Below are 23,153 nucleotides of genomic sequence, written 5' to 3' on the forward strand. Positions count from 1 at the left end.
TGAGTGAGCCACAAAAGCTTATCTCCAGTCAACAAAACGTGATTTTCTACCACAGAACTGTGCAAAGATTCCTGCACCAGGAAAAACAAGCTATGATGCCTTCAAAAAACTTGACAACAGGTAGGCCACTGGTGTACTGAGACTGCTGTCTATTATGCTGACCAATATTGTCTCACTGTTTCCTCGTACCCCCCATCTGTCTGTATGCATCCCTCATCTCATCTCATCCTTATACTGTACGCTCCTTGAGGCAGGGCCCATCTTCTTGCTCTGGGTTTGTACAGTGCCTAGGACAATGAGGGCCTGGCCTACGATCGGTTGCCCTAGGCCTTACTGGAACACAAATCAATGAATCATACATGCAGCCTGAAGACACTTCCTTTAGGCTGGTATCATCTGAGCCAGTGGTTCCCAAGCTGTGGTCTGGGTCCACCGAGACCTGATCACCTGCTGTTGGCTCCTCCCAAGTTGCAATTAAAGAAGCTAAATGTACATGAATATTTCCTTGGCATCACTCCACCACGTGAGCAGGTACTGTAGGCGCCATGGGGGTGTTCCGGCACTGCCACTAGGAGAGGAGCTGGTCCGCGTTGTCCTGAGCGGGCAGAGCGGTGGCCTATGAGTCACACACTCCCTTACAAGACGGGGTCCACCCTATGAGAACGCTTGAGAGCCACAGCCTCTGAAAAACGCTGTCTGGCTCCATGGTGGGGGATGTACTCTGGAGAGGCAATGCTGCCAGTGAATTGTTTTTATTTCCCATTCACTCTATTAATACCCGCAGAAAATTACCTAACAAAATAAGTTCCCAGTGCCTTGTCACACCTCCGTGTGGTTAGCAGGAACACCACACGCTGCCATGCTGGGTCTGAAGCCCGGGTCTCTCACGCCAGTCCAACGGGAGCTGGGAGGGTGGAGGGGGTGAGCAATCCGCAGGCGGAGGTCTCAGGAAGGGGGTGGAGTGGGAGCGGGAAGAAGCAGAGTGTGGGCAGGGCCTTGGGCAGAGCAGGGATGAAGCACCCCCTCCCCCGGGGAAAAGTAAAAGTTGGCACCTATGGAGAGCTCTGGAGCCAGTACAGGAGGACCGAGGGCCTTTCCCACTCCTTACTGATCCCTCCAGCAGAGTCAGTGATGGTGAGGAGAGGCTCTGAAGGGAGCCAGGTGCAGACCCATTCACCAGGAGAACAACTGCCCAACAGGGCTTGAGAATGAGCCAAAACGGGAGGCCACAGGGCTTCAAGAGCTTGAGGGGAAATACAGCCTCACTTCAAAAGGGAAGGGTGTGCAGAACAAACAGCGAGCAATTCAGCAAGCATCGTTTGTATTTAATGTCTCTATCCTGGACAGGGGTGGGAGTGGGAGGGGGAGTTCCTGTAAGAATTCCCAACCCTCCAACCACTGGAGGGTAAATGCCTATAATTCCCCTTATGGATTATCACTTGGACAACGGCAGAGATGCAAGACATCTTGTGGGTTAAAAGCCAAATGCACCGTGATGCAGACTCATTTCCTGGCTCCTTTAGTTCAGAAGAGGAACAGATTTTAAAAATAACCTGCTTTTGTTTGCAATGACAAGGAGTACGGCTGCTTTGAAAAGTTTTCATGCACAGTCACGGAGGAGACCATATTATCGCAAAAGCCTGCCATAAACCACTACATTTTTTATGAAGCATGCTTGCAGTAGCAATGGGCTGCATAGCTGGGCTGCTTGCCAGCAGCTGAGACCTTTAGAAAGGTCTCCTAGTCCAGCTACATACCTTTTTTTCCTAGTGCTGATCACACCTTCCTATCATCTCACGCCAGCTCAGATCCCCTCGACAACTTTTCCCTTTTATGGTGGTTTAAGTATATGCTCACCTGCTTTTAGACCCCTGTGCTTGTTAGTTAAAAAACAAACCTCTAAACATGTAACATATGCACATGAGTACTTGGATGAATAGGACATGGGAACTGGAATCAGAAACACAATCTTCACAATCGTGTGACACTTGGCAATTGTTAGCTACAGTGTTGAAGAGCCCCAGACCTACAGCTGTTCTTTTGCATTCAGACCCTTGCTACTGTAACCTTCCCAAAGGTTATCCCACACTTTACCCAGCTGTATGGTAACCAGATGTCTTATAGGGACAGTCCCGATATAGAATCATAGAATCATAGAAAATCAGGGCTGGAAGGGACCTCAGGAGGTCATCTAGTCCAACCCCCTGCTCAAAGCAGGACCAATCCCCAGACCGATACAGGATACAGGACAATGTTAAGTGAGCGAAATGCTGAAGTTTAAATTTCCAATAAAGGGGTTAAAATGCATGTGAACTTTTAGTAGAAAGAAGGGGTTACATTTTCAAAAGGGTCCAAGTGATTTAGGAGCCAGTTCCAAAACATACTTGCCTTCTTAGGAGCCTGCCTTTCAGTAAGATTTAGGCTCCTAAGCACTTAATGACTTTTGAAATGAGGATTTAAATTGCTGCAGCAGTTCCGCGGTTTTGGAAATTGTACCTAGATCTGTGGTAGATAAACCACGGCATAGACAGCAGTTTCACAGAGTGCCAGAGTTTTTGACGTTGCTAAATTTAATTTGACCGGTCAGATTAAAGCATTACCCTAATCTGGATTACAAAATGAGAGAATATTTTTGCCTTCTTTATAGCTGAAAATGTTAACACAACAAACCAACATTTCACAAGTTTGACTCCGGGTGTTGAAAAGGGCCTTCGCTGCACTCTGACCCCGAGTAATAATTTTAGCTTAAATTTTATTTTAGAGCATTTTTTTCAAAACAGTTCATGCTTCATCTTTCTATTAAAAACCCCTCTAGCTCCCAACCAAAAACTACTGGCTACACCCCGCCCACCACAGAAAAACTGCGAGGCCCAGGAAACCCACTGATGTTCCTACATTTGTAGCGAGACTGTCAGCATTCTCTTGGAAGGAGATGAAGCAAAGTTTGCAACTCCCTTGGCTCCAGCCCTCCCCTCCCAGCCCCCAAAATGCAAAACCCAGCGCTCACGGATCACATACATGGGCCTCCGTCAAGTCAGAGGAGAATAAAACTTGGGCAACCAGTGAAGAAAAATCTGACCTTTTATGTGCACTGGGTGAAGCACACCTACCATCCATCCCAGGGACCCAGTCCTTCTGCCTTCACCTCATGTGTGGGGCTCAATTTCCAGAGGAGAAGCACATAACAGGACTGTCTCCTTCAAATATCAAAGCCAATGCTCTGCTCTGAGCTGTCAAGCGCCATGGACTCCTCCAGTCGGTGAAAGAAACAGCAGAAGAGCTAAAATAGAGAACTAGTCAGTCATCCAGAGGCTGCTCTAGGGATAGGTAAGCTAGGCAGTTGTCTAGGTTGGCAAGATTTGTGGAGCGTGATGTACCCCGCTGATTGTCCATGTGCACCCTGCGTGCATGAGCCATTCCTTCATGTGCTTCGAAGTCGTTCTCTTTGAAACAGGTCTAGATCAAAGTGCATTAACAAACTCAGTGTGTGTCAGCAGGGTGCGCACGGTGCGTACCCTCGTGTGCATTAACATCCCTGCAGAGGCCTCAGCATGGACCATGCAGCTGGAGGTCCCGGTCCAGTGGGAGCCCATAACCTGGCCACCAGCGGCCTCTTGCTGGACAAACCTGAGGACAAGGGTCCTCTGGGGTGGCTGGCGACCGTGGAAGTGAGACCCCCAGCCCTCCATCTGCCCCTTGCCTAGTCTTCCTGCCCCTCTTTGTCCCCCAAATCCTACCCCACACAAGCTGTCCCTTCCCAGTGGGTTCCTGCCCCCCATCTCCCTCCTATGTCCTAGCCCATCTGCCACATGCGGTCCTGCTCCCCATCTATCTCCCACCTCATCTGCCCCTGGTCTGTCTCTTTCCCCAGTCCTCCTACCCGACCATGTCCTGCCTGCTACCCTATCTGCCCCTGGGGTCCTGCCTCCACCAGTGCCACGGCTTCCCTCTTAAATGTCCTGCCCCGTCTTCCCCCTGTTTTCCTAGTCCCCTATTTCCCCCACATGTCTTAGTCCTCCCACCCTATTTGTCCCTCCACAATGTCTTGAACCTTATCCCATCCGTCCCCTGTGTCCTGGTCTCTCCCTGAGTCCTGGCCCCCATCCCCACCCTGTTTCCAATTTCCAGTCCCCTGTATAATCCACCCCCACTGTTCCAACCAGATAGAGTATGCTTCCTTCCCCCCACCTCATATTAGGGATCCCCCACCCAGCTTGGTGCAGCTCCCCCCACCCCCTGAGATTGACACCCAGAGGGGTTTGCTTGGGATGGGGAGGGCAGAGCCCAACTGGGGGAGCAGATGGAGCCCCACGCTGCAAGTCCCAGCAGATGCTGCTCAAGGGGGTCCTTCCAGGGAAGCCTGTTAATGGAGGAACACACTGCTATATTTGCCACTCTGTCCCCCCAAAGAGGGAACTGACCTGGGGGAGGAGAGGAGGAAGTCGCAGGGGGTCTCTCTTGTCTGCCTGAGGCATCCCCTTGAAATATGGGAGCTGATTTAAAAGAATTGCTCAGGTCCCACCCATGCTGGGAGGCGGGGGGGGGGGGGTCACTTACCCACCCAGGCCAGGCCATAGCCAGGTTTAGTGCCACAGCTGGAGCCAGTCAGTGGGATCAGACTTCAGGGGCTCCGTTTGTCCTCTGACCCCTAGGTCCCCCCCAAAATGTTACGAACCCAGTGCCTACGTGACGGAACGGTTCAGATGTGCAGGGCGCACACTGTGCGGTAGGAGGGGGCGGCACACCGCGGTTAGACCGATGGAAGCAGATTGTCGTAAGCAGCCTCTGCTAGCACCAGTCAATATATGCTTTGTACAGAGCATCTCATGCGCGCACATTATTCTCATGACTCACTGCCAGCAATCCCCCCGGCGCTGTCACAAACCACGCGGAGACAAGACACAGGACAACCACAGGGCGTGGACAGGCTTCTGGAGAAGAGACCAGGCAGGAATGGTAGCAATTACTACATGTGATCCCAGAGCTAGAAAAGCACGGGAGCACATGCGTGACTTTATGCACATGAGTAATCCCATTGAGGTCCATGAGACTACTCATGTGCTGAAAGTTAAACCCGTTCTCCAGGGCTGGATCGGGGCCTAAAATGGTAACATGACCAAAAAGTCACCAGAATGGAGAGCAGCGGGGTAGTAAATTCAGGGACAAAGAACAGGCATAGACTGGAGAGGGACATTAGGGAAACAACACAAACTCATTAAACACAACTGCAGCTAGCTCTCAAACTACTGTCCAAATCAATCTGTTAGAGTCAGCTGCGTGTGACAAAACAGCCCTGCAAGTGCCAAAGGAAACAGGCAAAAAGCTAAAACAGATATGAAATAAATAACCTAACTTACAACAATAAAAAAAAGACACTCCAACCCTATCGAAGGAGAGCTCAGCTGTTCTCTAGAAGGCATGCACGGAACCACAGGAAAGAAGAGTGAGATTTCAGACAATCCCCAATATATGTTATTCACCAGGATGCTTCAGGAACTCATGAAAAGACACAGCAAGGGATGTTATTTTATTATGCCTTTTAAAGAAAACATCTTCCAAAACATCACCCCAGCTCATCAGATATAGAAGGGTGATACGCACAGGCTAGCAAATATCTTTGTTTACAATCATATCATTAATTATAAATCTTGCATGAAAATAATTTGGTAACATAAACATTCTTTATAATACATGATATTGACAGACTTCAAGCTTATGTTCATTTCACATAACCCTCACTGTGCACTGGACGATCCCTGTTCAGGCCTTTGGGTATATGAAGTTCATCGTTAACCGGGGGGTTATTGTACTGGATTATGTTGCTCATTTTGCCAAATGGTTCATTGTAGAAGGGAGCCAGCTGGAGGAATTCCAAGGTATGAGCATTATGATATTTATGAACTGTAATAAAAGACCGGCACTTCCAAAAAGCACAGCTGAAACCGCACACTTTTCATAGAAACCATCTTTGCCCCGCTGGTGCTGCTGAGAGAGAGTTTGCATGAGCTAGGCAGTTTATCCAAAGAAGTCATTTTATTTATAGACAGTGAGTGTACATTCCTTGACATCTGTTTTAAGTGTCCAGATTTTGTCCACAGCTGCACCAATGATCATTGCTGCATGTTTTATATCACCGGGTAACTGTTTCCAGGAGTTCGGTGGAATGCACTAATGAGCCCTCTGATCTGCTTCATTGGGACAACTGCCAGTGAAGTCATGTATTGTGATGCATTGCGGTGCTCTTTACAACAGAGCATGCAATAGCAGCACACAGGGGAGTGGGGTGTCAAAACAAGTGGGGAGGGCGACAAAGGAACTGACCACTCCTCCTGCAGCTTCTCTTTCTCCCCCTCCCAACCAATGTCATCTTAGAAAAAACCTATCTCATAGAACTGGAAGGGACCTAGAAAGGTCATTGAGTCCAGTCCCCTGCCTTCACTAACAGGACCAAGTACCATCCCTGACAGATTCTTTGCCCCAGATCCCTAAATAGTCCCCTCAAGGATTGAGCTCACACCCCTCGGTCTAGCAGGCCAATGCTCAAACCACTGAGCTATCCCTCCCCCTGAGGCCCTTACTTCTTTCTCCCCACATTATCCCAACGGGGAGGGATGAGCAGTACCTCACTCCGTTCCCCACAGAGGGACCCTCTAGGTCTGTCCTGCTTTGCTCTTCTTGAGCTCAGAGTGGGCTGGCTCTGGTAGGCAGAGCAGAAGGCAGGGCTCGGGTATCTCAGCACAAGTGAACTAAAGCAGAGTTTGCTCCTTCCCCTCACTACTGCAGGTGCTAGTGACACCTAGTGTTGCCTGCAGGTCTATTGACAGGAGCTATCCCTGTGAACTAGTCAATGCCCTGCCCTACAGGCCTTTGCTCACTTCATGCGGCTTCCTTGTTCTAGGTGGCTGTCAAGAGGCTCAGCTGTGCCTGAAGATGACTTTTAAATCTGTTACTATTTTGTGCATTGCTTATTGTGCATGCAACGGCAATGTCCACCTCCTAGGACAGGGGGGCCAACCTGTGGCTCCGGAGCTGCACGCGGCTCTTCAGAGGTTAATACGCGGCTCCTTGCATAGGTGCTGACTCCGGGGCTGGAACGACAGGTGCTAACTTTCCAATGTGCTGTGGGGTGCTCACTGCTCCACCCCCTGCTGTGCCCCAGGTCCTGCCACCACCCCACCCCTTCCCCCAAGACCCCTACCCCTGCCATGCCCTCGCTCCTCCCCCCTCTCCATCAGAGCCTCCTGCGCACTGCAAAACAGCTGATTACAGCGGACGGGAGACGTGGGGAGGTGCTGATTGACGGGGTTGCTGGTGGGCGGGAGGCGCTGGGGGCTGGAGGGGGGTAGCGGATGGGGACCTGCTGACGTGTTACTGTGGCTTTTTGGCAATGTTCATTGGTAAATTCTGGCTCCTTCTCAGGCTCAGGTTGGCCACCCCTGTCCTAGGACAACATGTTTCAATGAGCAGGATGATCGTGACTTTGGCAACTGCCGCTCTAGCTCCGAATTTGAGGCGAGACCCAGGCCAGACCCAGGCCAGACAGGGATGGCAGAACCTCACCCATCCCGTAAGTGATCTCTGACAGTGCGGGAAGGATTCCGATTGCACATGCATCCTGTTAAAGGCATTTTTTAAACAGCTCCTCACTCCTCCACTGTAGCAGCTGGATGGTTCAATGAAGGGCAAATGCCTTCCCTTCCCCACGCCCTGCTGTTGTGCTTCTCCCTACTAAGATGTGTGCTAACGATCTATAGCTATTTAAATTCCCATTTTCCCCTGCTGCTCGTTGGCCTGGTCCTGTTTCGGTTCGAGTAAGTCTGCCTACATACTTCTGCCTGAAATCCACACCTAGCAAGGCGCAGGCTGCCTGCGGGTATGTCTCAGGGGTAGGCGCTACGCTCTAGCAGGACTGGGGATGGGTGTCAGAGTTCAGAGAGGGCTGGTCTGCACTCACAGTGCTGCAGCATACCGCTGAGTGCTCAATGAAGCCACTCACTACGCCAACGGGAGAGCTTCTCCCATCAGCACAGGTCCTCCTCCTCCCCGAGAGGCAGGAGCAATGTCGAGGGGAGACGCCCTCCTGCCGACACAGCGCTGTCTACACTTGGAGCTAGGTTGGTATAACTGAGTTGCTCAAGGGTGTGGATTTACACCAGCAAAAGTTTCTAGTGTAGACCAAGCCTCAGACTTGAGAGGTCACCTGGGGAGGACTAATGCTAGCTTTGAACCAAATAGTCCCCTCTGTGTCTCACCCACCAAGGGGATGAGGGAGTGACTAGCAGGAACTGACAATGCCAGGAGGATCAGAGGCCATGTGGAAGTGCTCCTCACCCCTTCCCCGTCCCCCGCAACACACACACAGCCTGCAGACATTCTCGTGAACATGGGCTCCATGCAGCTGGCTGTCCCACTCCCCCCATAACAAACTGTATAAACCCCAGCGGTTGGGAAAGGTGGAAAGGGGGCAGCAGAGGCAAGGGAGTGGGGCTGGGGTATGTGGCGAGAGGGGAAGACAGAGGGCTGGTAGGAAGGGAGAAGGAAAGAAAGCTAGTTGACCGTAACAAGACACACACCTAACAGCAGCTCAAACCCTATTGATTACAATAGAAATGTCAACACTTTAGCAGGAACAGTCTTGCTTACAACACTCCTGCTAATACATCCCAGAATGATGATTGCTTTTTTTGGCAACAGTGTTACACTGTTGACTCATATTTAGCTTGTGATCCACTCTGACCCCCAGATCCCTTTCCGCAGTACAGTACTCCTTCCTAGGAAGTCATTTCTGATTTTGTATGTGTGCAACTGATTGTTCCTTCCTTTACATTTGTCCTTATCAAATTTCATCTAATTTTTCATGTAAAAAACAGATAAAGAAGGCGGCTGATAGAGTACTAGTTGACAGGGACAGCCAGTCCCAAGTTAAACAAATAGGGGCTGTTTGCTGATAATCCTGCCAAGTTTGAATGGTTCCCACAACTTTGGGCTTTTCTTTAAAGGAAATTGCATTAATTCTTCCCTCCTACTCCAATCTCCCTTCATCCATGGATAAGCTACAGTGTTGGTGCCCTCTATGGCTACTCATAGTAGGAAGTGGGGGGTTGGCCTGAGACTGCTGGAAGCACCCAAAGATTGATCATTCCCAAATCAGAGTACTGGGGAAGATTCCAAAGCCAGATCCCAGCTTGGTAGCCAATCAACGAACACCATGGGGGGCCGGGGGGGGAACGGGGTTGCGTTTCACTGGAGGGCAGCAAGGCCGACCGCCGCACACTGTTTTTGAGGTAGGCACTGGGGCTCTGTTGAGTGGTTTCTAGATTCTGCCCAGACAATTGTGCCGCAAAACAAACACTTAACAGCAACTGGCTAGCATTCTCTGCTATTTAAACTCTTGTGTGATGCAAACAAATCCATGCACCAACCAAGCCACTTGTCTTATTTAAGGAAAACAACAAAGCTCCCATGAAAATGGAGTGTATCTAGATTTCTGTGCTGAATGCCCCCTTCCCTTCCTCCCTCCCCACCCCCAGCTAGACCACAGGAACATTTCAGCACAGACAGAACTTTTACATTACCTTTTTTCATTAAATCCTTTGGTACTTCCTATCCCAGAATGCATCAGTCTAGGTATCATGGATACCAGTCACTATATCATTAGAAGCTTGGTATTATGTGATGTCACAAAATGATGCGGTGAACCAGAAGGGTTTTACAAAATGAGAAAAATACTTAAAAAAAAAATCAGCTAAAACATGCTCCTATGGGCCCTGCTCTGCCATGTCAGCAGGGAAGGTTGAGTGCAGAAGTCAGGACTGACTTCAGTCGCATTTTAGCTTTGCAGTTCACTCTGTCCACAATTAATTTGGTTGTAAAATATTTATTGTGCAAATGTGCCATTAAACACCTGCACATGCCTCTCAAGTGCCTCTCAGCTTAATCCCAAAGTCAATCTGTGGAACTCCTTGCCAGAGGATGTTGTGAAGGCTAAGATTATAATGGAGTTCAAAAAGGAACTAGATAAATTCATGGAGGATAGGTCCATTAATGGATATTGGCCAGGACGGGGAGGGATGGTATCCCTAACCTCTGTTTTACCAAAAGCTGGGAATGGGTGACAGGGGATGGATTACTTGATGATTACCTGTTCTGTTCATTCCCTTTGGGGCACCTGGCATTGGACAATGTCGGAAGACAGGATACTGGGCTAGATGGACCTTTGGTCTGACCCAGTGTGGCCGTTCTTATGTAAAGTTACTTAGGTTCCATGCCAGTTTTCTGTCTCCTCGCTTCTACTGTTGAAACCATTTATATTAGAAATAAACACTCATGGACGAGAGAGATCTATACACACTAAAAAGGGATGAAGCACACAGCATAATAAATTTCCTGCTTGAATATTTTGGTGAGCCTCATTTTTGGTCTTTGTCACACGTTGTGTTCTGCACGGGGCACGGCAGGCTGAGAAGCATGCATCAATATCTGATTGTCTTTTAGTCCCACACTAAATTTTAGCCCACGTTTTGATTTTCTGAACTGGATTTGAGTTTGCCCATCAGCAGATAAATGCCAGCACAAGTGCAAGTCATACACATTCAACCAGGGAGACTGCATTCTGAATACCTGCAAAGTGCATGTGCACACAGGAATACACTTTCTTTCCGCAATCTGACGCCAAGACCTCTGGCGCTTGGCAGTTCACAGCCCCAGCGCCTCTGGGCTTGGCAGTTCAGAGCCTGGCATCTCTGGCGCTTGGCAGTTCAGAGCCCGGCACCTCTGGGCTTGGCAGTTCAGAGCCCAGCACCTCTGGGCCTGGCAGTTCAGAGCCCAGCACCTCTGGCGCTTGGCAGTTCAGAGCCCGGCACCTCTGGGCTTGGCAGTTCAGAGCCCGGCATCTCTGGCGCTTGGCAGTTCAGAGCCCGGCACCTCTGGGCTTGGCAGTTCAGAGCCCAGCACCTCTGGGCCTGGCAGTTCAGAGCCCAGCACCTCTGGCGCTTGGCAGTTCAGAGCCCGGCACCTCTGGGCTTGGCAGTTCAGAGCCCGGCATCTCTGGCGCTTGGCAGTTCAGAGCCCGGCACCTCTGGGCTTGGCAGTTCAGAGCCCAGCACCTCTGGGCCTGGCAGTTCAGAGCCCAGCACCTCTGGGCTTGCCACATCAGTTAGAAAGTAAAAAAACTGCTTGAGCTCTGGCACCTTTTTCATTACAAAATAAGCACTGGGTCAGATATAGCTTCTGAGGCCAATGAGCTAGACAAGTGGAGTCTGCAGAAGAGGTAAAACATTTACTAAGTGGGAACCAAGAACAAGCTGCAGATGGGGAGCTTTGCAGACAGCCTCTCTGCTCATTTGAACCCTTTTTCACCAGCTTAGCCATCCAAGTAGTTAGGGCCAATATTTCTCAGAGCTTTATCTTATGGATCTGCAAAAGGCCATTAAAGCGCCAAATCCGCCAGGGGCCATACACCCCCAAAGTGGTACTGAGCCCCCGCAACTCCTATTGAATAAATTGACTGCAATGGGATTTGCAGTGCCCAGGACTGGGCCCTTAATTCTTGGTGTTTGCATTGTTCTGGGGTCATTTAATGTCTCGCTTTTTTAATCAATGCCCACTCCCTCAAAACAATTAGCAATCCTACAATAACGAAGCAGCATACACACAAGTGGGAGTGCATGTGGAGGATGAAGGAGACTGGGTCAGGAAGTTGATTTTAACATGAGGCAGTTGGGGGGAGGGGCTCATTTTTCTCTTTAAGGAATATAGATTGATTTATTTAGATTATGGGAAAGTGCAAAGTAGCAAAATCATTCAGTGAGTTGAAATAGCAGTAAGCCCATGAGAGGAGAAAATAATTGGAAAGCATAATTGTGTCATTCACTTCCCAACTGGGGCCTGATCCCTCAAACGGTTAAATTCTACAGGCGCTCTCCACATGCAGGGGTTGCAGAACAGGGCCCGGGATGTGAAAGTGAATTTCTATTACAAGGGAAATTCCTGCAACTTTAATTAGCTCATGGCATAAATTTCCAAAGTAAAGGAAAGTAAACATTTGGCTGTTCTCAGAAAAAGTATCTGACTCGCCAAACATTAGTGCATAAACATTGGCAGCTTCCAGGTTTGCTTTTCACACTGAACTTTATGGGTGAGTGCCAGGAAGTTGGTGACCTTTGCCAAGTGAGAATCTGGAGGGTCTTTTCCCCCAGAGTTCAGATCTCTGGTGAATAGCTTATTCTCGCTAACCTGCAATCTGCAAGATTTAAGCACATACTTAATGAGACAACACGTGGGGTGTAAAGTTAAGCACATGAGTAAGTCTTTGCAGGCTCAGGGCCTTAGGGAATCTGCAGTCCGAACCTGCTGGGCACCTCTATGTTCCTTTAAAGGCAATAGCAGTTGGGGGCATTCCAAGCTTTGCAGAACCTAGCTATCTTACGTACTTATCTGGCCCTTAACCCCACAGCATCTGAACACCTCACAATCTTTAATTTATCCTCACCTCTCCCCTGTGAGGTAGGGAAGTGCTATTATCCCCATCGGGGGTGGGGGCTGAGGGCCCAGAGAAGCTACATTCCTTGCCCAAGGTCTCACAGAAAGTCTTTGGTGGAACAGGTACTTGTACTCACGTCTCCCAAGCCTGAGAGCAGCATCCTAACCACTAGGCAATCTTTCCTCCCTCAAAATCACCCCCCCAATTGCATGGTGACTTTTGAGAGATCTAACTCCAGGTGAAATCATATGGTGCTTTTATTGGTCCAGAAATGACATGATTTCGGTATATATGGGGTAGAGGGGTGACAACCCTTACTTGTGCAAAGCATCCACTGGCTTCAGAGGCAATGCTGTGGAAGCAGGGACAGTTGGATCAAGGCTAGAATATGGCACCGCCCTCCAGAAATATGCGGTGAAAATAGAAACATGCATTTTTTATCTGAACATTTAATCCTTCAGAATCCTGGCATCTCAAGAGCCATCTGGTTAAAATTCCTTTCCAAATCAAAGTAATCTAAATGAAACATGAGGTGTTTCTTCCTCCCATAGTCACTCTGCCAAAATCAGAACGGGAGCGACTGAACTTGGACATTTCTGTTGTGGTTTCTCCAGCCCCTTCTTTTATAACTAGATGAAACACATCAATAACGTGAACTCAACGGTTTTGTTTGTAAAGCATAAAATGTCTCCTTTTGCAACATCACAAGCCCCAATTTGGTAAGGTTTACAATAACAAAAGTACTTCCATTACCTTTGCAAACAAAAATGCTGCCATGTATCCAAAAGTTACATAAATACAGCGGAGAGCTACACAAAACATCACTGCTTTTAAGTTCTATACATAACTACAGTAGCTCCAGAGAAGTCTATGGGCTAGGAGCATGGCGGGATAAGGGGTATGCTTTCAAAGCTGCCAACGCACTAACTCAGGGTCACCTTAAACAAGGACAGGGGACGATGCTGCAATGTTTGCATCTCAACAGGATGCCACATGATAACTTTTCAATATCCTGGCGCGATACAAATGCTGTTCCCTAGAACTCCTGTGGCACGTAGGGTCCAGAGCCGTGGGTCCACCCTGATTCCAGCTATAAACTGTCTATTCAGTTCAGTCAACTTGCTGTAAGAGGCAACATAGTCTCCTTTAATGCCAGCTCTGAAATGGACTCACTGTGTGGTCTATGCCTCAGTTTCCCCACGTATGAAATGTGCATGGTAATACGCACTTGTCTTGTGAGTTCAGTGTGTGTCCATCACGATGAGAGTGGAAAGTAGAGCAGTTTGCAGGACTGTTTTTTTAATCCCACTCCGCAATACCTACTCCCACCTGCTCCTGCATTGTTTATCCCACTTCCACCTGTAAAAACCTTAGATCCCACAAATCCCATAAGAGACACAGATTCCCCCATGTTATTTTTAAAAAAGTTTATATAAATATATACAGAATTCAGACACAATTTTTACCACTAAAAGAATAACACAAATCTTGCTTAAACCATGTAAAAAATACTTTAACTCCTGCAATAACAGACATTTAATCTCTTTATATTCCTCGCTTAAATGTAAGTATTAAAAACTTTATTTAAAAAGAAACAAGAAAAACTTGATTTATGTTGCTGCAATTCTATTTATGACAAACTGACAAGAGATTTAGTGTTTTCTTGCAAATTACCACCGTCTGTTGGTTTTTCCCCCCACTCAATCCCACCCAGAATAAAGTACATTTTACCCTCTTCTGCTATTATAGCAATGGGTCCTGTGGGACCCGCGGGATCCCAGTCCCACTGCAGTGGAAAGTGCTGAGAGAATAATGTACCACCCAGGATATTAAAACTTCAGCAAAGGACTATAACTCAAGTGATTAAGGCTGGAGTTTTCAAAGGAATTTAAAGGGGAATTAAGTGCCTAAATCCCATGGAAACACCTTTGAAAATCCCAGCCTAAAAGTGCATCAGTAGCCTAAATTATTGCTGATGGGAGGGTACAATCTAGGCTCCAAGACCATATCCAGCCTGCAGCATTAGAGATCTATATTGCAGTATAGTCTAGAATCCACAGTCCCAGATCAGCACCCCAAGTCAGTAGGCGCACTACAAACACAGCACATTAGCAGTCCCTGTAATGATTGTTTTCAGGGGAAGGGTGTCCACAGCCTTCAGAACCCTGAAGTCCTTTCTAAAGGACACAAGTTTCTCAGCAATTCACATGTCACACAGAAACAGTGATGGGAGCTGTACACCCTAAGATGGAATAAGCCCCTTTTAACGTAAGCATTCGGAGCCCGAAACAGGAGTTTCTTGGCGAGAGAGGGAGTTTTTCAAAAGTGTACATTTGTTATAGCTTTCTACAGACCCTAGTGCGATAGGGGTTGGTGGATCAGCACTACCTCAAAACAGATACATGACAATTTATAAAGTACTGCCCTAAAATTCATATCAGCATCAGTCCCAGGCAGGTCTATTCCTATAGTATCCAGCTGTTCAGTGCTACACTTAACGACACATCTCCTGAGCTTGTTCATGCCACACAGCTGGATAATGTAGGTGGGTATGGTTTAATTAAGATACAGTTTCCAAAATAAATGACAGATTTTAGTGTGTTTATTTTCAAGAGCTTGAAAACCTTACACATTATCTCTTTTCTGGACAAGTGCCAATATTTACACTCTGTGGGAGACTTGCACCAGCATATATGGATGGTTGCCATAATTCACTGCAAAAATAGCACTTCTGTAGAAACACGTAAAGAGCCCAATCCAACAGTCCTTGCTCAGCCGAATCTCCCAGTGAAGACAATGGTAGTGTGGATAAGAAATGGACTGCACCGTCAAGCCCAGAATTGGCACGTAAGCCTAAACAGATTCATGCTAAGAACTGAGCAAGGCATTCTTTGGTTCCACTGGCTTTTTTATTTTTGCATGTATGATGTTAGCTGTAGAAACCCCTTACTGCATTTTTTTAGCAGTTATTGCACAAGATTGAATTTTTATTTACTGAAGTTTTTGAGCAGAAATTTGGAATTGGGCTGTATTCAGGAATGCAGACTTGAAAAAAAAGGCTGTTGTCTCACTTCTTTAAAAAAACAACTTAGAAGTTATAAATTCTGAAGCCATATTTGGTTACATGTATCATCTATTTACTCAGAGGTGGTTTGCACATATCACGGCTTAACAATGTAATCAATTTCCTCTTCTGTAAAAATCCATCTCTTAGTAAGAACTTTTCAGAATGAAGGTAAAAAAATAGATCGGTGAACAAACAGTTTTAGTCTGACTTGTTAATGTTCTTGTTACAGGCTAGAGTCTGATGAATTCAAATTAAGTTGGTTATATATTAACACAACCGCAAGATCAATTTATAGATGGCAAACAGACTCATACTTGCACTCCTGAGCAAAACATGATGCTGCAGCCATAAAATGTGAACAAGACAGAAATCATATTCATTAACACACCTTTTGCCTGCTTACTAAAGACTGGAAATAGAAGCCCCAATCCTGCAAATACATCTATGAATAATTTTACTCATGTGAGTAATCCCTTTGAAGTCAAGATGACAAACCTTGTCTCTCTAATATCCGGGGACCAATACGGCTAGGACTACACTGCCTAGGTGTAAAGTTATTCTCAGGTGTGTTTGCAGGATCAAAACCATGAACATGTCTCCAATTAGCCGGACTGTGTAAGTATCTACCTCTATAATGTGGGGAGCAGAAAGGGGGGTACAACAGACATTGACTGACTTTTTAAAATTATTACCTGCATTAGCATCACAATTATATAGTCACATATATAACCAGGTCTAGTTTTCACAACTTACTTCTAGGTTTCACTCGGCTGCATTACCCTGTATCTAACAAAAACAATTATCATACCATCCCTGAAAAGACAATGGGTTTGGGGTTCCACACACAGGTATGATTAGATGTTTCAGGCAAGTCAACCACCCTTTTGCCCCTTTCCTACAGAAACGAAGGAAGCCAGCCCTATGTGCCAGGCATTGCTGCAAAGCAGCAGGTTGAAATACTTGCTAAACACACAATTTACTGTCAAATCAAGAAAAAGCTTGATACCCAACAAACGTGATCTTGGCTTGCAACGCTACCGCCTCGCAAGAGGCTGACCTGAGTTACGAGACAAGAAGGATGCCGCAGGAGACGGGGAGAAGAGCAGCAAATGTTTGAACGCTCAGTTGCCTAAACCCACCACCAGCACAGAGACCCTTGGAGTCACTTGCCCAGGTGCATGCACTGGAAAATACAGTGTGTGTGTATCTCTCTCTCTCTCTCCCTACTGTATTTTCCACTGCATGCATCCGATGAAGTGGGTTGTAGCCCACAAAAGCTTATGCTCAAATAAGTTCTCCTGTTCTTTTTTTGGATACAGACTAACAGGGCTGCGGCTCTGAAACCTTTCCCAGGTGATTATTACTGCTGAAGGACCTGCTTGCCCGGAAGAGTCTTTCAAGAGAAGCCCACAAAGCTCCTGCGCTTGAAACCAGCCAGCCTAGGCAGAAAACCTCCCAGCTCCCCCAGCCCCTCTGCTTTAGTCCCTTCCCCAGCGCGCCCGGCCCCTCTGCACCGCGGGGATGGGAGAGACCCGTGCACCCTCTTACTGGTTGGCGGCAGAGCCCGGGAGCGGCGCGCGGCGGCGGCTGCCTGCAGGAGGGCGGCGGTGGGACTGAGCGCTGGGGCGCGCGGAGCCAGGGGAGGGCGGGAGGCGCGCGCGCGGCTGCTCTGGGCCGGGTGCCGCCTCCAGGCGCGCGCGGGGAGCCCCGGGGTTTGCAAAGGGCGCGGGGCGGGGCGGGCTGGTTGCACCCCCAGGCGCAGGGCTAAGGAGGTGATTGCTCTGAGCAGGCTCCCCTTGGCCGTGGGGGGGTGGTGGTGGTGGTGGGGAGCGCAGGCTGCAAGCAGGGGTCAGTGACCCTTAGATGGGGGGGGCAAGGAGGGCACCCCCTAGAGAGGGCACAGGGTGCTGGGTGGGAGGAGCAGTGGGCTCCTCACAGGCTTAAACTGTGAGCAGCCTCCAGGAGCAGTGACACAGGAAAGCAAGCTAGGTCTGCCTCTGTACAGCACCTGACACAGTGGGGACCAGCTCCCTGCCTAGGGCGCCTAGATGCTACCACAAGACAAATAAAGTGGCAGTCGGTCCTGGCCCCAAGTCACACAGGTTCCCTGCTGACCCATCATCATGCCAGATCGGGGAAGTTAGCCAGCCTTGAAGCCCATCCCACCACTGGGCGCTGCTGGGTACCTGCTTGCCACAGAATATGCCCGTGACTTGCTGGTGTTTTAGATTGTGCGTGTCTGCCCGGGCTGCTGTAACAGGCATTAAATATCATTAAACAGATTCCGTGTATTTAACAGACACAGTCTCGGCATCTGTGCTCAGGCTGCGTGATTCTAGGTTGGTTATTCAGCAAGGTAGCACAGGCACATTGGCCATAACGCTGGGGACCATTTAGCTAATTCACTTACAGTAGGAGTCAAACCCATCGGTCCTACTAGAACTGGAATACATTAATTTTCTACTATTCCCAAGTACTTATTTTCCTAGCACTGTTTTGCAAGGAGATGCAGTGCAAACAAACAGCATATTCCCTCTCTGAGGGGAATTCATCTGTCTCAGCCATCAGCCTCCACTGCCCATCCAAACATACACTAAAGCTTTTATTGATGGTGTAGTTGCATTATGTTTCATCCTTGGATTGGTATTCAGAGTTTCCAGTACAGAGAAATATGTGTTGTTTAAATAAGAAGCCTGTAGGGAATGAACAAATCCAGACAAAAGAGAGTACAGCATAAACAAAACTCTGAGAAGAAGGGATATTATTTCAAATGGTATACTTAGCTCATTAAAAGGAACAGTATCAGGTTTAAAAAGATTGTGTCTGTTTAAACAAATCTCCTTACCCATGTTACTGACACCACCTTTGATCGTTAAATCTGAAAATATCGACATCTGCTTTTTGCTATTTATTCTGCTTGTTTTCTACTTGCCTTTCACCCAAGTTGGGCTATAAAAATACATTTGTCACATTCACTTTTGTGAAAGCTTCCCTTTGTGGATCTCATTTTGCTGGGTGGCAGGGTGCATGGAACTTAGTGTTTCATCCTTTTGAAAAAGCTTTTTCAGTGCCACAGGGAGTCATGGGCCTTCTGACAAATCAAGAGGATGGCAGGGGGGGCCTGTTGGCTAGGGCTGGGACCCAGGGGACCATTCAAGGATCAGGGTCCAGGTTTCCCTGGAGGGATGTTTGTTCATCTAGGAAAAGGAAACTGAAACATTGCCATACTGTCAAAACACACTCCTCAGAGTAGCATTTGCATTTTCCAAGCCCTTCTTCATTTTACTATAATTCTCCATAAAAGCAGGGGACTTTCTCAGGGTCTACTAACCCACACAGTCCCGATTTAACGATGCCTAGCATGTTAGAGAACATGCATTGGTTGTGATGATTGATGGTTCAAGGCCCAAATTATCATTGCCGAGAAAAGCTTTTGTCACACATACATAAAATACAAGTGTTTGAAATACCAACATTTTTCATACCATAGATTAGTTGAAATTTAATATTCTGTAGGGTCAAAAATTTGTATTTTAACTTGTAACACGGTGGAATAACTCAGCAGGAACAAAAGGAATATGTAGTCAGCAAGGGGCTTTTCTCAACGATTACTGGCTGATGAGAAGTCAAAACAAAACAAAAAAATTAACAGAAAACTCCCATAGCCTGGGGCACGATGCCATCTTATGACCCCGGCTGTCTTTGCACAGGCAAAAGCAGCCTCCATTATCTCTCTGGTAGTTGGGGAACATTTCCTGACAATACAAGAACAAGGGGACAATTACATTAAACTAGCAGCTGACACACTCAAAACTACTACAAGGAATTGCTTTTTCACACAATGGACAATTACCCTGTGGAACTCACTGCCACAAGATATCACTGCGGCCAAGACCCTTGCGGGATTCTAAAAAAGGATTAAACATCTAAATGGACAACAGGAACATCCAGGGTTATAAGATAAAAAAAACACCTACTCACGCTGGAAGGGATATAAATGTTCAAGTTTTGGGGCATAAGCCAAACTAGCTATTGGACGGGAGTTGGGTGGCTCACTTGGTGATCACCTATTCTGTTCATTCCCTCTGAAGCACCTGGCATTGGCCACTGTGGGAAGACAGGATACTGGGCTAGATGGACCATTGGTCTGACCCAGTATGGCCGTTCTTAGGTTCTTTCTCCATGGGCGGTTTATCCCATTACTGCCTCCACTGCTGGCAGCATTTCTTCCTCTGAACTGGTGGCACTGGCCATCATCAGTGGACAATATTGACCTCTGGTCTGATCCAATACAGCAATCGCTGTGTCTCCCATGCGGCCAGTTTATAATCCTTCCCCATGGACATCTGCACAAACTGAGCTGAGGTTAACACCTTGTTTCACGGAGACCACCTAGTGACCCTGCCTGAGTCACAAAGCTATGAAACATTTCGGAGTGGATGCTGCATTCCTAGTGCACCCAGAATTCCTTCCGAAGTCACTGAATGTTTTGGGTGCAGAAGGAGTGCAGAACCAGACCCTTAATTGAAATGGAAGGCAATGCTTTGTTATCCTTTGGTTAATGGATTTGGAAAGATATGCGATCCCCTGGCAGAAGGCGTGTCCCAGCTGGCGAGGTCAATGAGCAGACAAAGAACCAGTCTGGAACTCTTACAGGGTTACATACAGGGAACTCCCCGACTGACTTAGCTTTTTCCATACTTACACCAAAAGATTATCTACACCAGATGCTGTACAGGAAAATTACTCGGTGACCCGCAGTGTCTGCAGGACAATCCCATTTAGCAACAATTTTCAAGGTTTCAAAATTTGTTTTTCATTCCAATGTGGAATGAAAATAAAAACCTTTCCAACATTTTCACGGAAATGAAATTGTGTCAAAATATCTGTTTTCAGACTAACTGCTGAGTTTTTCCATTCAGGGAGGTTTTCCAGGTTTGGGTCACTTCAGACAAGAGCCCAGCCTCATTGCTACGGTACTAGCCTGATCCAACTTCATGATTGAATCAGAGCAGAGTTTTTCCCATCCCAAATCACTCGAGATCAGGCAGGAACTTGAACCTGGGTCTTCCACATCCCAGGGCAGTGCCCTAATCACTGCACTATGGAGTCACTCCCTGGTAGACTTGCCCTGAACCTTGTCAAAACCAATACATTTAATCAAAACTTCATTGAAGATATTCGAACCTGCTCTACCGATAACGTAGAATCCCGACTGTGGGCTTGTCTAGACCCAGTGTTAACACGTGCGAAGCTGGGAGGAAGCACCCAATGAGTATTGCTGAGAAACTGCACTTCCACAACCAGACCCCTCACTTATGGAATCCAACAAGACTCAATTCTCTTTCCCACCCTTTTCAACATCTATGTACAACCACTAGCTGAACGGTTCAGACACCACGGACTCCAGGGCCAGCAATATGCCAATGACACAGAACTCTACCTATCCTTCACCACGTATGACTATATCAGTACCACCAAGATGTCCCAATGCTTGGATGAGATCAGCTTGTGGATGAAGAACAGCTGGCTCAAACTGAACCCGAGCAAGACAGAGGTGATGCTGGTGGACAAAGGAAAGCATTTTGAAGGGTCTCGCAGCCATAGTTTTGGGGTGCTCCTGGATTCCTTACTGACACTAAGCTCTCACATAGCAGCATTCAGTAGTAATGCTTTCTACCATCTCCCATTGGCTAGGAGACACCATTCCTTGCTGGCAGACAATGACCTGGCCTCGTTTATTCACTCCTTTGTCACCTCTCAGCTGGACTACAGCAATGCGATATAGCTGGGCATGAAGCCTGCAGCACTTAGGAAACTGAGTTCCCTGCAGCACATCTCCTCAGCAACACAGGCTACCATGAGCACACCAGACCTGTCCTCCTCTCTTTATGCTGGCTTCCCATAGAATATCCAATCGAGTTCACGGTCTCGGTCCTTAGCTTCAGGTCGCCCAATGACCTGGGCCAAAGCTATCTAAACGATCAGCTAGATCTCTGGGATGAAAACTCTGGTGAACAATGTCCCTCCTCTGGCACCATGGAACTCTCCACTGTAAGGGTAAAACTCGTCTGTGTGGGAAACAGAACTTTCTCGAGGGCTGGTCCAATGAACTCCCCAAGGAATGAGGGACCATCACAAACCTCACCACCTTCCACGCCAAGTTCAAGGCACATTGCTTTGACTTTGGCTTCTCTAACATAAATACATAGCCGCATGTACATGAAAAAAAAAAACACCCACAAAAACAAGAAAGTCCACTCCACACACTTCTCATCCTGGGAAAAGGATGAGAGAACAAATAATAAGTGACAGATATTAATCACTTTGCTCAATGCATGACTGGAATGCACTCAGACACTATCGTCATGAGTGTGGTATAAAAACCAATATGAAACAGAATCTCATGTCTCAGTTCATTATACCCTTCCCTGCTCCCTTGCCTCCATCATCTCTGGATGGCAATCTTAAATTGTAAATGTTAAGCTGTAGACGATTCCATTCGTAACACAATGTGTCTGCTCAGCAGATATCTTCAGTATGCTCGCAACATATTCAGAGTTACCTCTGTGAGTGTGGGGGGCATAGCTGGCCTGTTGATGGGTTCTTTGCTTTATTCGGAGTATTATACATCAGATTTGTAGTTTTAGGGGAGTAAAATCCTGTCTTTATATCGAGCAGAACTGTTTCCAGCTGTTTAACTTAAAATCATATTTGCTGGAGTAATGGGATAACAGATAGCTATTTAGGGGATCTACGTAACATACTAGATGTTAATATCACAGCTTGCTGGTGATTACCTCTGATTGAAATGTTACTTTTGATTTATTCATTGTTCCTCACAGGTTTATGTTTAAGGCCCCAATCCTGAAATCAGATGCACATGGGTGGACCCTGATGCCTACATCCACTCCCATTGATTTGATTGGACAGCGTCACTGGTGTGAGGGCCCACCCACACTGAAACAATTGCAAGGTCTACGAATCCAGTCCCGGAACCACCTACGCCCAGGCGTAGTACAACTGCCAGTAGCCCCACTCACTTGCTTGAGTTGGACAATTTGTGATTGTAAATGGAGGTTTGCAGGATCTGACCCTAAATCTGTAAGCTGAAATAGCTAATAGATCTGACAAGAAGAAATATTTAAATACTCATACTATAAATTAATCTATTCCTGTGATCTTAATTTGCTTTTTGACAAGACACGAATTGATTTAGCGAGAGACAGCAAACAGCTAAAATAAAGAAAAGGCAGGTAGGTGAATCATCTTTTAATTTTAAATAGGAAATATTTTCCTATTACAGTTTCACATACACTATGATGCCAGAGAAACCTCTGTAAGTGAATTATACTCGAGAGGAATAAATAGTAAAAACTGCACAGTAGATTTCAGATGTATTAAGACAGCTCTGAGTCACTCTGGTGCTATGGTGCCGAAAAATAATCATTCGTTGTGTTTACTGATTTTTGGCCAACATAATAAAAATGGAGACAAATGAATCCTTGACTTGTTAACCAAACAAGAATGAGCTCTGAGCACAGCGACTTGACACTGATTCAGTTGTTTGAGTCACTGAGGTGCTAACTGCAGGAGAACACTTTA

At 47.1% G+C, this 23,153-nt stretch overlaps 1 protein-coding gene across 2 annotated transcripts in view; it reads right to left on the reverse strand.

The window, feature by feature from the left end:
- The window catches only part of FHL1 (four and a half LIM domains 1), a 50,183-nt gene extending 32,982 nt beyond the window's left edge, over positions 1–17,201 (reverse strand). The window contains exon 1 of one of the 2 annotated variants that reach the window (XM_005301055.5): positions 17,097–17,201. The gene's annotated coding sequence lies outside the window, so the exon portion shown is untranslated. Of the gene's footprint in view, positions 1–17,088 lie in introns of both variants that reach the window. The other variant, XM_042851166.2, reaches the window with a different exon arrangement.
- Between the last annotated feature and the right edge of the window lie 5,952 nt (positions 17,202–23,153).

Source organism: Chrysemys picta, chromosome 9 (assembly GCF_011386835.1).
Source record: "Chrysemys picta bellii isolate R12L10 chromosome 9, ASM1138683v2, whole genome shotgun sequence".
In the NCBI taxonomy this organism is placed as follows: Eukaryota; Metazoa; Chordata; order Testudines; family Emydidae; genus Chrysemys; species Chrysemys picta.